Here is an 11,186-nt window from a genome sequence, read left to right on the forward strand (position 1 = left end):
CGAAAGCTTATTAAATTATCTAGAACATGTTTATTATCTTCACAAGGTGATTCCACAATTAACAAAGTCAATCAAGCATAATTGAGCACCTCTGTCCAGACTTGGACAGATTCTGCATGCAACTTCATAAGCTTATAACTGGAGCTCTACAATACCAAAAGGGCTGATCTAGGATAATTTGGAGAGCTTAAGGAAATCACTATAACTCTTATTTTATAACTAAGACATGGTTTCATACTTAACTAGGTCAAACAATGAAATCCTTCAAATCTGCACAGAGCATAGACCAAACATGATAGATCATTTGTCAAATTCATAACTCCTAAACTATCAGGCCTATGGTCATGAAATTTGAATAAAAGGAGGTTATGAGATTAGCTACAACTTTGGTATTCACTACAACCACAGAAAACATCATCTACATCATGAAAATAATTGCACAAGCAAAACTACATAACTAGAGTTCTAGACCTCCAACAAACATGAATCATAACTTTCTAAAAATATTATGAAGTTACCTACAACTTTCTTATTCTCATCTTAAGATGATTCTACAGTTAACAAGGTCAATTAATTCAATAAATGCATGTCTGTCTAAAACATGGACAAAAACTCACATGCCACTTTAAACAACTATAACTAGAGTTCTACATGTCTAATAAATGTGGTTCTAGACTTTTTAGAAATATTAAAAAATTCTACACAACTTTGTTATAAACACATAAAGCTAATTCTACTATTAAAAAGGCCCTAAAGTACCAACAAGGCAACCCTGTCTGGGTTTGGGCAGAAACAACCACATAATTTTAAGCTACTATAACTAGAAATCTACGTAACAAGAAATTATGATCTTTAGCTTTTTGAAAAGCTTAAGAAAATTACTACAACTTATGTATTGTCATAAAGTCATGATTCATAACTTAACTAAGCCAATTAATTCAAATATGTAGGCCGATTCAGAATAGGAGCAAAGCAACACAGGGCAATTGTTATTTTTTATAGCTCTTAAACTATCAAGCCTAAATGCCTAAAATTTTTACCAGACATCAAACTTAACCTATGTAGCACTCCATAAAAATTTCACATTTATTTGAGCACAACAACTGCAGTAATGAAAAAGACAAGACACAACTAGTATTAAAAACCTAACTGCACAAATTGATTTTTACAGCAAAAACTTTAAACTAAAGCATGCCATATTATAGATCTACTGCATAGATAATTTCACAAGGATTCCAAAAAGTCCTCATTTTCTATTTTTGGATTTTTCTCCAATTAGCTACGCATTTTCAAAGTTTCAGCCAAAATAAAAGCATAAAGGAAAACGACTTGCATTGGAGACCCTGAACTTCTCACTAATACAAACTCCCGCAAATAGGTCCTTCTCAGCACTATTCAACTGAGTCATGGGATTTGCAGTTGAGCCCTTCACTTTCGTCAAATTGTCGCGTGAGGTCCCTGATGTGGTTTTGGAGAGGGGACGGCCGGCGGGGAGGCCGGAACCTGGCTAGAGGTGGGCCGACGGCGACGGAGAAGAGTAGCGCGAGCACCAGTGGGTCCACGAGCATCTAGAGGACCACTTGGCTTGGCCCGAGGCAGCCCTATGTGGCCCGGCCATGCGCACAGGCAGCCGCAGCGGGTGGCTGCATGGTGGCGGCAGAGCTACGATGGTGGAGATGGTTGGGGAAAGGGCGCTGCGAGCTCGGCACGGCACGGCAAAGCTGGTGGCGCACGCGATAGGATGCGAGGGAGCCTGGAGGCAGGGAACGGCGGTGGTGGGAAGGAGCTCCACCCGGCCAGGGTGGCCATGGCAAGCGCGGCTGTGCACAGCATGAGCAGGCGCCAGAGCGAGAGAATGAGAGAGCTGAGAGAGAAAGGAGGGCACTCGGCGTCCAAAACGAGGGAGCACAGCGCCGTGGCATGCATGCGTGTGCACGCAGTTTGCCATGAATGCGAGCAAACATTGACAAGCCAATACCACCGCAAAAATATGACTAAAACTCCAATTTTCCCATCCTCTATCTCCCAATCTGGTGGTCCTGTGATTACGGCGCAAGAGGCAAAGTTGTAGATCTTTGTGAGGTGAACAATATTTATTTAAGGATCAAGAGCTAACTCAGACTTTTTTTGAAGATAAGGAGCTCCGAATGAGGGCACCCCTAAACTAAATTCTGCAGTTCCATTTTAGACCGACTGAAACCGTATAATACTCACCACTCTAATCCCTAATACATCCAGTTTCAGCGAAAACCTCAGTAATACAAGTTGTAGGTCTATGGGAGTACTACAACTTCTATTGAAGGTTCATGAACTATTTCGGCCTGGTTTGGGAGATACAGAGCTCCAAATAAGCTAACCTAAAACTAAAAATTCAGTTCCTAGACTTGGTAAAATTTCAAGCTCCCAAAACAGCCATGGATTCCAAATTGAGGGCTTGGTTTGACTTTCTTAAAAGCTGATCTAGCTCTTGGTCCAAAAACAAAGTTTGTTCTACTCCACTCAAAATTCAACTTTTGTTTAAGGTGTAACTCCATGCAGGCAATCTAAGGGATTGGTCAACACCGGTCAAAATAGCAACACGGTAAAACTTAAATTACCCTTTTTGATCTATTGGAGCATTTTTTGGCCACTTGCTCAACATGAACCCTTCATAACTTTTGTTCATGAGTGTAAGTAGAGTTGTTTGAGCAAGGTTGCAATACTTGTTTGTCATCACATGTTCTCATTCACCTAAAAAAGCAATTCAGGCAAGGACATAACTTGTCATCTCATGTGACTTCTTGATTCCAAACTTCACGAAACTTTTCCACTGGTCTAGATGGATGCATGTTGATGTAATGTATATGGAATGAGAATGTTTAACCTTACTCCTGTAGAATCTTAATAAGGGTCCCCATGTAATAGGGGTGTGTTGTCCAAGTTTAAGTTGGAGCTCACTCTTGTAGATTTGATCTTTCACCTTCATCACCACTTAACATGTCATGTTTGGGCTCAAACCCATTGCTTAACTAGTGACAAACACCTGGGGTGTTACAGCCCTCCCCCCTTATGAGAATCTCACCCCGAGATTCAGTGTGAAAGACTATTAAGGGAAGAGAAAAATGTCATCCATTTTCCAACATCAGTGATAGCCTTAGGCTACTTAACTTCGGAGTATCAGAGATGCTAACTTGGTCAAGACACTTTCTGATACTTGTTCTCCATAGTAAGTTTTGTCTGAAGCATTTCCTTCATTGGCTTTCATGAAGTATTGTTACTTTGGAAGGAATCCAAGACAGCACAGCACTTCATTCTCAAGATCCAAAGAGCACTATGGAGCATAAACTAATTACCCATAATCTCTATTTCCCTAGTGAATATAGCATGGACCATGTGAACTTTGCACTAGACTACAAGCTTTTGAAAGCTACTAATTACAATTGTTCCATGTTCATTCACAAAATTTGAAAAGCAGTCCTCTACCAAAGTAGCTTGAGTACAACCTTTCATAAGGGATGAGATCACAGACAGGGTAAACATCGTTTTAGGTTGTGAGAAACCAAGTAACCAATAGACAATTTCTATGCCGATCGTAACCATTCAATCACTCAGATGCCAACTGATGGAAGACTACATAATGTTCTATGTGTTTAGTTCTACTTCTCTAATGATAACACTGTATAATCTGAGTCCGTTGAGTGAGCGGTGAATGTGATAGCTGACTCTGTTGACTCAGCATTTTCGATGATCATTATTTGAGGGAATCCTTGTATCCAAGCGACAACAGTTATCTAGGTTGGATATGATGCAACCTCTTGGGGAAAAACACATGGAAGGTACCAAAGGATAAGTCTGCCTTGGAAATCCTTCCTAAAGAAGGATGATAGCGAGGCCTAGAAGTCAACGAAAGTTGCAAGTATACACTGACTGGAAAAATAGTACACTACTTAGCAGGTTGAGCACAATTTGCCTTCATGGTGCTGTGGCGTAGTAAGTTGGGTTGACTTTCACTAACCCGACTGGAGGAGGGCCGACGGCGATGGAGAAGAGTAGCGTGAGCACCAGCGGGTCCACGAGCATCCAGAGGACCACTTGGCTTGGCCTGAGGCGGCCCTATGTGGCCCAGCCACGCGCACAGGCGGCCACAGCGGGTGGTTGCACGGTGGCGGCAGAGCTACGATGGTGGAGAGGGTTGGGGAAAGGGCGCTGTGAGCTCGGCATGGCACGGCGAAGCTGGTGGCGCACGTGGTAGGATGTGAGGGAGCCTGGAGGTAGGGAACGGTGGTGGTGGCAAGGAGCTCCACCCGGCCATGGTGGCCATGGCAAGCGCGGCTGTGCACAGCATGAGCAGGCGCCAGAGCGAGAGAATGAGAGAGCTGAGAGAGAAAGGAGGGCACTCGGCGTCCAAAACGAGCGAGCACGGCGCCGTGGCATGCATGCGTGCGCACGCAGTTGGCCATGAATGCGAGCAAACACTGACAAGCCAATACCACCGCAAAAATACAAATAAACTCCAATTTTCCCATCCTCTATCTCCCAATCTGGTGGTCCTGTGATTACGACGCAAGAGGCAAAGTTGTAGATCTTTGTGAGGTGAACAATATTTATTTAAGGATCAAGAGCTAACTCAGACTTTTTTGAAGATAAGGAGCTCCGAATGAGGGCACCCCTAAACTAAATTCTGCAGTTCCATTTTAGACCGACTGAAACCGTATAATTCTCACCACTCTAATCCCTAATACATCCAGTTTCAGCAAAAACCTCAGTAATACAAGTTGTAGGTCTATGGGAGTACTACAACTTCTATTGAAGGTTCATGAACTATTTCGGCCTGGTTTGGGAGATACAGAGCTCCAAATAAGCTAACCTGAAACTAAAAATTCAGTTCCTAGACTTGGTAAAATTTCAAGCTCCCAAAACGGCCATGGATTCCAAATTGAGGGCTTGGTTTGACTTTCTTAAAAGCTGATCTAGCTCTTGGTCCAAAAACAAAGTTTGTTCTACTCCACCCAAAATTCAACTTTTGTTTAAGGTGTAACTCCATGCAAGCAATCTAAGGGATTGGTCAACACCGGTCAAAATAGCATCACGGTAAAACTTAAATTACCCTTTTTGATCTATGGGAGCATTTTTTGGCCACTTGCTCAACATGAACCCTTCATAAATTTTGTTCATGAGTGTAAGTAGAGTTGTTTGAGCAAGGTTGCAATACTTGTTTGTCATCACATGTTCTCATTCACCTAAAAAAGCAATTCAGGCAAGGACATAACTTGTCATCTCATGTGACTTCTTGATTCCAAACTTCACAAAACTTTTCCACTGGTCTAGATGGATGCATGTTGATGTAATGTACATGGAATGAGAATGTTTAACCTTACTCCTATAGAATCTTAATAAGGGTCCCCATGTAATAGGGGTGTGTTGTCCAAGTTTAAGTTGGAGCTCACTCTTGTAGATTTGATCTTTCACCTTCATCACCACTTAACATGTCATGTTTGGGCTCAAACCCATTGCTTAACTAGTGACAAACACCTGGGGTGTTACAGCCCTCCCCCCTTATGAGAATCTCACCCCGAGATTCAGTGTGAAAGACTCTTAAGGGAAGAGAAACATGTCATCCACTTTCCAACATCAGCGATAGCCTTAGGCTACTTAACTTCGGAGTATCAGAGATGCTAACTTGGTCAAGACACTTTCTGATACTTGTTCTCCATAGTAAGTTTTGTCTAAAGCATTTCCTTCATTGGCTTTCATGAAGTATTGTTACTTTGGAAGGAATCCAAGACAGCACAGCACTTCGTTCTCAAGATCCAGAGAGCACTATGGAGCATAAACTAATTACCCATAATCTCTATTTCCCTAGTGAATATAGCATGGACCATGTGAACTTTGCACTAGACTACAAGCTTTTGAAAGCTACTCATTACAATGGTTCCATGTTCATTCACAAAATTTGAAAAGCAGTCCTCTACGAAAGTAGCTTGAGTACAACCTTTCATAAGGGATGAGATCACAGACAGGGTAAACATCGTTTCAGGTTGTGAGAAACCAAGTAACCAATAGACAATTTATATGCCGATCGTAATCATTCAATCACTCAGATGCCAACCGATGGAAGACTACATAATGTTCTATGTGTTTAGTTCTACTTCTCTAATGATAACACTATATAATCTGAGTCCGTTGAGTGAGCGGTGAATGTGATAGCTGACTCTGTTGACTCAGCATTTTTAATGATCATTATTTGAGGGAATCCTTGTATCTAAGCGACAACAGTTATCTAGGTTGGATATGATGCAATCTCTTGGGGAAAAACACATGGAAGGTACCAAAGGACAAGTCTGCCTTGGAAATCCTTCCTAAAGAAGGATGATAGCAAGGCCTAGAAGTCAACAAAAGTTGCAAGTATACACTGACTGGAAAAACAGTACACTACTTAGCAGGTTGAGCACAATTTGCCTTCATGGTGCTGTGGCGCAGTAAGTTGGGTTGACTTTCACTAACCCAACTAGAGGAGGGCCGACGGCGATGGAGAAGAGTAGCATGAGCACCAGCGGGTCCACGAGCATCCAGAGGACCACTTGGCTTGGCCCGAGGCGGCCCTATGTGGCCCGGCCATGCGCACAGGCAGCCGCAGCGAGTGGTTGCACGGTGGCGGCAGAGCTACGATGGTGGAGAGGGTTGGGGAAAGGGCGCTACGAGCTCGGCATGGCACGGCGAAGCTGGTGGCGCACGTGGTAGGATGCGAGGAAGCCTGGAGGCAGGGAACGGTGGTGGTGGCAAGGAGATCCACCCGGCCATGGTGGCCATGGCAAGCGCGGCTGTGCACAGCATGAGCAGGCGCCAGAGCGAGAGAATTAGAGAGCTAAGAGAGAAAGGAGGGCACTCGGTGTCCAAAACGAGCGAGCATGGCACCGTGGCATGCATGGGTGCGCACGTAGTTGGCCATGAATGCGAGCAAACACTGACAAGCCAATACCACCGCAAAAATACGACTAAAACTCCAATTTTCCCATCCTCTATCTCCCAATCTGGTGGTCCTGTGATTACGGCGCAAGAGGCAAAGTTGTAGATCTTTGTGAGGTGAACAATATTTATTTAAGGATCAAGAGCTAACTCAGACTTTTTTGAAGATAAGGAGCTCCGAATGAGGGCACCCCTAAACTAAATTCTGCAGTTCCATTTTAGACCGACTGAAACCGTATAATTCTCACCACTCTAATCCCTAATACATCCAGTTTCAGCGAAAACCTCAGTAATACAAGTTGTAGGTCTATGGGAGTACTACAACTTCTATTGAAGGTTCATGAACTATTTCGGCCTGGTTTGGGAGATACAGAGCTCCAAATAAGCTAACCTGAAACTAAAAATTCAGTTCCTAGACTTGGTAAAATTTCAAGCTCCCAAAACGGCCATGGATTCCAAATTGAGGGCTTGGTTTGACTTTCTTAAAAGCTGATCTAGCTCTTGGTCCAAAAACAAAGTTTGTTCTACTCCACTCAAAATTCAACTTTTGTTTAAGGTGTAACTCCATGCAAGCAATCTAAGGGATTGGTCAACACCGGTCAAAATAGCATCACGGTAAAACTTAAATTACCCTTTTTGATCTATGGGAGCATTTTTTGGCCACTTGCTCAACATGAACCCTTCATAAATTTTGTTCATGAGTGTAAGTAGAGTTGTTTGAGCAAGGTTGCAATACTTGTTTGTCATCACATGTTCTCATTCACCTAAAAAAGCAATTCAGGCAAGGACATAACTTGTCATCTCATGTGACTTCTTGATTCCAAACTTCACAAAACTTTTCCACTGGTCTAGATGGATGCATGTTGATGTAATGTACATGGAATGAGAATGTTTAACCTTACTCCTATAGAATCTTAATAAGGGTCCCCATGTAATAGGGGTGTGTTGTCCAAGTTTAAGTTGGAGCTCACTCTTGTAGATTTGATCTTTCACCTTCATCACCACTTAACATGTCATGTTTGGGCTCAAACCCATTGCTTAACTAGTGACAAACACCTGGGGTGTTATAGCCCTCCCCCCTTATGAGAATCTCACCCTGAGATTCAGTGTGAAAGACTCTTAAGGGAAGAGAAACATGTCATCCATTTTCCAACATCAGTGATAGCCTTAGGCTACTTAACTTCGGAGTATCAGAGATGCTAACTTGGTCCAGACACTTTCTGATACTTGTTCTCCATAGTAAGTTTTGTCTGAAGCATTTCCTTCATTGGCTTTCATGAAGTATTGTTACTTTGGAAGGAATCCAAGACAGCACAACACTTCATTCTCAAGATCCAGAGAGCACTATGGAGCATAAACTAATTACCCATAATCTCTATTTCCCTAGTGAATATAGCATGGACCATGTGAACTTTGTACTAGACTACAAGCTTTTGAAAGCTACTCATTACAATGGTTCCATGTTCATTCACAAAATTTGAAAAGCAGTCCTCTACCAAAGTAGCTTGAGTACAACCTTTCATAAGGGATGAGATCATAGACAGGGTAAACATCGTTTCAGGTTGTGAGAAACCAAGTAACCAATAGACAATTTCTATGCCGATCGTAACCATTCAATCACTCAGATGCCAACCGATGGAAGACTACATAATGTTCTATGTGTTTAGTTCTACTTCTCTAATGATAACACTGTATAATCTGAGTCCGTTGAGTGAGCGGTGAATGTGATAGCTGACTCTGTTGACTCAGCATTTTTGATGATCATTATTTGAGGGAATCCTTGTATCTAAGCGACAACAGTTATCTAGGTTGGATATGATGCAATCTCTTGGGAAAAAACACATGGAAGGTACCAAAGGACAAGTCTGCCTTGGAAATCCTTCCAAAAGAAGGATGATAGCAAGGCCTAGAGGTCAACAAAAGTTGCAAGTATACACTGACTGGAAAAACAGTACACTATTTAGCAGGTTGAGCACAATTTGCCTTCATGGTGCTGTGGCGCAGTAAGTTGGGTTGACTTTCACTAACCCGACTGGAGGAGGGCCAATGGCGACGGAGAACAGTAGCGTGAGCACCAGCGGGTCCACGAGCATCCAGAGGACCACTTGGCTTGGCCCGAGGCGGCCCTATGTGGCCCGGCCACGCACACAGGCGGCCGCAGTGGATGGTTACATGGTGGCGGCAGAGCTACGATGGTGGAGAGGGTTGGGGAAAGGGCGCTGCGAGCTCGGCATGGCACGGCGAAGCTGGTGGCGCACGTGGTAGGATGCGAGGGAGCCTGGAGGCAGGGAACGGCAGTGGTGGCAAGGAGCTCCACCCGGCCATGGTGGCCATGGCAAGCGCGGCTGTGCACAGCATGAGCAGGCGCCAGAGCGAGAGAATGAGAGAGCTGAGAGAGAAAGGAGGGCACTCGGCGTCCAAAACAAGCGAGCATGGCACTGTGGCATGCATGGGTGCGCACGCAGTTGGCCATGAATGCGAGCAAACACTGACAAGCCAATACCACCGTGAAAATACGACTAAAACTCCAATTTTCCCATCCTCTATCTCCCGATCTGGTGGTCCTATGATTACGGCGCAAGAGGCAAAGTTGTAGATCTTTGTGAGGTGAACAATATTTATTTAAGGATCAAGAGCTAACTTAGACTTTTTTGAAGATAAGGAGCTCCGAATGAGGGCACCCCTAAACTAAATTCTGCGGTTCTGTTTTAGACCGACTGAAACCGTATAATTCTCACCACTCTAATCCCTAATACATCCAGTTTCAGCGAAAACCTCAGTAATACAAGTTGTAGGTCTATGGGAGTACTACAACTTCTATTAAAGGTTCATGAACTATTTCGGCCTGGTTTGGGAGATACAGAGCTCCAAATAAGCTAACCGGAAACTAAAAATTCAGTTCCTAGACTTGGTAAAATTTCAAGCTCCCAAAACGGCCATGGATTCCAAATTGAGGGCTTGGTTTGACTTTCTTAAAAGCTGATCTAGCTCTTGGTCCAAAAACAAAGTTTGTTCTACTCCACTCAAAATTCAACTTTTGTTTAAGGTGTAACTCCATGCAAGCAATCTAAGGTGGTCAACACCGGTCAAAATAGCATCACGGTAAAACTTAAATTACCCTTTTTGATCTGTTGGAGCATTTTTTGGCCACTTGCTCAACATGAACCCTTCATAAATTTTGTTCATGAGTGTAAGTAGAGTTGTTTGAGCAAGGTTGCAATACTTGTTTGTCATCACATGTTCTCATTCACCTAAAAAAGCAATTCAGGCAAGGACATAACTTGTCATCTCATGTGACTTCTTGATTCCAAACTTCACAAAACTTTTCCACTGGTCTAGATGGATGCATGTTGATGTAATGTACATGGAATGAGAATGTTTAACCTTACTCCTATAGAATCTTAATAAGGGTCCCCATGTAACAGGGGTGTGTTGTCCAAGTTTAAGTTGGAGCTCACTCTTGTAGATTTGATCTTTCACCTTCATCACCACTTAACATGTCATGTTTGGGCTCAAACCCATTGCTTAACTAGTGACAAACACCTGGGGTGTTACAGCCCTCCCCCCTTATGAGAATCTCACCCCGAGATTCAGTGTGAAAGACTCTTAAGGGAAGAGAAACATGTCATCCATTTTCCAACATCAGTGATAGCCTTAGGCTACTTAACTTCGGAGTATCAGAGATGCTAACTTGGTCAAGACACTTTCTGATACTTGTTCTCCATAGTAAGTTTTGTCTGAAGCATTTCCTTCATTGGCTTTCATGAAGTATTGTTACTTTGGAAGGAATCCAAGATAGCACAGCACTTCATTCTCAGGATCCAGAGAGCACTATGGAGCATAAACTAATTACCCATAATCTCTATTTCCCTAGTGAATATAGCATGGACCATGTGAACTTTGCACTAGACTACAAGCTTCTGAAAGCTACTCATTACAATGGTTCCATGTTCATTCACAAAATTTGAAAAGCAGTCCTTTACCAAAGTAGCTTGAGTACAACCTTTCATAAGGGATGAGATCACAGACAGGGTAAACATCGTTTCAGGTTGTGAGAAACCAAGTAACCAATAGACAATTTCTATGCCGATCGTAACCATTCAATCACTCAGATGCCAACCGATGGAAGACTACATAATGTTCTATGTGTTTAGTTCTACTTCTCTAATGATAACACTATATAATCTGAGTCCATTGAGTGAGCGGTGAATGTGATAGCTGACTCTGTTGACTCAGCATTT

The sequence above is a fragment of the Miscanthus floridulus genome, chromosome 12 (genome assembly GCF_019320115.1).
Source record: "Miscanthus floridulus cultivar M001 chromosome 12, ASM1932011v1, whole genome shotgun sequence".
NCBI classification, from domain to species: Eukaryota; Viridiplantae; Streptophyta; class Magnoliopsida; order Poales; family Poaceae; genus Miscanthus; species Miscanthus floridulus.